Source organism: Dermacentor silvarum, chromosome 2 (assembly GCF_013339745.2).
Source record: "Dermacentor silvarum isolate Dsil-2018 chromosome 2, BIME_Dsil_1.4, whole genome shotgun sequence".
NCBI classification, from domain to species: domain Eukaryota; kingdom Metazoa; phylum Arthropoda; class Arachnida; order Ixodida; family Ixodidae; genus Dermacentor; species Dermacentor silvarum.
In genome coordinates, this window is record NC_051155.1 from 110,397,460 (window position 1) to 110,400,876 (window position 3,417).

The 3,417-nt window shown below is 41.7% G+C and overlaps 1 long non-coding RNA gene across 1 annotated transcript; it reads left to right on the top strand.

The window, feature by feature from the left end:
* Positions 1–233: 233 nt before the first annotated feature.
* On the top strand, positions 234–3,096 carry LOC119441071 (uncharacterized). The gene is made up of 3 exons (XR_005189765.2): positions 234–362; positions 972–1,069; positions 2,692–3,096. It is a non-coding gene; the product is annotated as an uncharacterized LOC119441071 (long non-coding RNA).
* The last annotated feature ends 321 nt before the right edge of the window (positions 3,097–3,417 follow it).

Genomic DNA, 3,417 nt, shown 5'->3' on the forward strand with positions numbered 1-3,417 from the left:
TTTTTACATAAAGCAGTAGCATTCTGCCGGATTTCTCTGACCTCCAGGTGGTCGGAAGCAGCGCCAAGGTTTATCAGTATTATTACAGCGACTAGGTCGTTATCAAGATTTCAGAAGCGTTGTGTTTTTCCCCACGTATTTTGGCTATCTTGCGATAGCTGTAGTTTCCTGATAATAAACGAATGGGGTACATGCCCATGCGTTATCTGTGTTTTCAAGCGGTATGCGTGACCAGAGGATTTCCCCCTCGAGCGCATCGGCCAGGGTTATAAATGCCTTTCTCTGGAGTGCAATTTCAGTCGCAGTAATTTTTCGGCGTCAACAGAGCAGGTAGCTGGCAGAACTCTGTCCTTACCAGCCAGGTGCGGTATTGTATTACCTTTTTATACTGTGTACCTTCATGGGTCATTTATTGAGGTTTATGCTTGATGTGAAGAAAATTTGAAGGGTTTTGCGAATTTCACCTGTGATTTAGGCCACCTTCCCAAAATGAAAGGTAGCAAAGTTGTCCGGGCCGACAGTTATGGCGTGCCCAACATTTATTGTGATTACAGAACAGGTGCTAAAAGCGCCACATTCAACAGTGTCTGTATCACCAATTCCACATTTTGTGCACGGCTGTGCATCTACAACAGGCCCATTATTCTATTTGCTGAGCACAATTTATTGCAGTAACGATATTCCTGTTTAATCGCAGAGATGAAAACGAACGAACAAGAAACGCAAAAAAATTATATTTCAAATTTAGATGTAACAATGTCATCTTGATAAAAACAGATGAATTTATTATTTTACACTGGCACTTGTCGATGAAACGCCAGCAAGCTTAAAATAATACGCTGAAACATCGTTTCTACACTTCTATTTTTGTTATGGAGATGGGCATGCTTGCCACGAAATCCCGCAGTTGCTGTGACTTTGGTGCTTCTTGCCACCGCAAAATGTGTCTGTTCATCTTCATTCCATGACAGGAGCAGCAAAATGAAGTCAGTGTCGCTGGTTTTCGTCCTAGCAGTAGCTGTCGCCACACCTTGCGTCGCTTACCCTGCAAGCGAACTCAAACAGAACGGTAAGCGCGCATTTTCTAATACGGTTATTGTGGCGCAATGTAAGATAACATACGCAAGAAAAAGAAACTTATTTTATATTTAAAAATAATTTTAAAATAAGTACAACACGCAAATATATATGGTCACCAATAATGCGCACACAACGAACGCGCATCACGTGCAGACCGGCTATCTTAATGCAGTATATAACGTTGACATTCATTCTTGTAAAGAGAAATCGTTGGAACGGCGGGATCATTTGTAAGTTTTGCAGAATGTTTACAAATCGCCTGTGGTTGAAAGCATAATTCTTTGAGCTCAATTATTCAAACAGGCGGACATTATTTGTACGAGAAAGCGAAACTAGTATTAAACTAATTAACAAATATTCACTTCATAACTCCTTAATTATTTACTTGCAGGAGATATTGCAATTTACAAATTGTAGTCGGTGTAGTTGTAGGCATATTTATTTGGAATGAATTCGCATTAAGGAACCAATTTCTAAGTGCTATTTCCCGAAGTGTGGGATGAAAAACATGCGCGTTCCAGTAACTTTCTTGCTTCAATGCATTAAAGAGCGTTATGTTAAAAAAATAGGTGGAACAACAGTGCATTTTTACGGCGAGTTTAATGGCGCATATCTCGAAAGTGGTGTCGTCCCGGAAAATCATTTCGAGTGGGTATGCCTTGCAAGCTCACCAACTACAATTCGTAATTGGCAATAGGCGGTAAATAAATAAAAGAAGACGTTAATTAGTACATATATGCGAATAAGTTGAATATGTGTTTAAGAAGTAGTTTAATGATTGGAAAATGTAGAGAGGTCATGTGTTTAAATTTCTAGTACAGATAATGCCTTTAGTAGGTCGTTCTTGCTGACTAACTAGTTCAATCAATCAATCAATCAATCTTTATTATTGCAACAATAAGGGAATACAATTCAACTGAATATGCAGAAGGAGGTCCCATGATTACAAAACACAGGCGGGACCTCCTTGCAGTTGGTTTATCCTTGAAGGAAGGTTGAAAATGTGGGAAAAACGAGGACAAGCGGAAGGAACGCACCATACACCACATGCGAAAGTGGTATTTTGTGTGTTCCTCCCACTGATCCTCGGTTCTTTCGCGCAGTTTTAACCTTACTGAATATAATGTACGCCTCAATAAATAATCCAGCTCAATGCCTAGAATTACGCTATCTATCACAGGCGATTCTTATTTTTTATTAAACATAAAATGAGCACCCCATGTAATGTGTCCAGAATTTATTTTAATTGAAACACAGTGTCTCTAAAACGGACAGAAACCATAAAATAAAAAATGTTTGAAATCATAATCCCAAACATTGTCGCAATGTACATAACCAGTTCACACCTAAAAAATTGTCGCCCACACATATCAGAGCTGTTTTGCGCCTATACGCATTCACTTGTTCACTCGTTGAGGGGTTGCGAATATCGGGGTGCAACGCAGGCATAAACTTATCAAGCGACCGGAATTTCAACATATGGAAAGTTTGCACTTAAACTTTCTTGACATCTTTTTTCAACATTTGTATTATTCATTGGCTGGAAGACGCTCACAAGGCATCATTCAGAGGACGATTTCGCGACAATTAACTTTCCGTTTTTACTTGCAGACGCTGAAGCGAATTCACTCAAGCGAGACGGACGGGCCTTAGAAACGCTGGGAAAGATTTTGCAAGGCAAAGATACAACGATAGAAAACCGTGCACTCCTGGCTGACCTCGTGAGCCAAATTTGGGCCTTCGATGGCGCTGGACACACAACTGGATGAGAACACTTCTGAGTACTTCTTCAAGAAGATCCGAAGGGTAGTCGAGAACGCGGCGAAGGCAGTTGTCGTAAACAAAGCTGTGGGTGTCGTCGGTGGAATGATTGGATAAATCAGATTCCTAATGTTAACTCGCATCTTCGCTGTATGAAGTTGAATGTATTGCTGTAAGGCCACCAATTACTGCGTGTTGTCTCGTTCTTCACACAGGTAAAATTGAGATCTCACCAAAAATTGTCTTCACTGATTCACCACATATGCAAATTGCCATTTTCTGACAAGATGCTGTGGCAAGATGCTGCTGCAAGTTTGTGAACTGCATTGATTTGGCTTGTTCGACAAGCGCGTTTTCCAGAGCCGCCAGCCACGCGCGCTCAGCGTGGCTGTAAAACGACAAAGCAACCAGTACACTCACGCTAACGCTCCGCTCAAATTGCTTCGTAGCGCAGCGTGGGCAACGTTATTCGTTCCGCTGCCGATATGAGCGTTGTGCGCACGCGCATTAGCGTTCCTGCTAGCGCTGCGCCGAGCGGCTATCCGCGGATTGTTAGGACACGACCGTCTGAGCGGA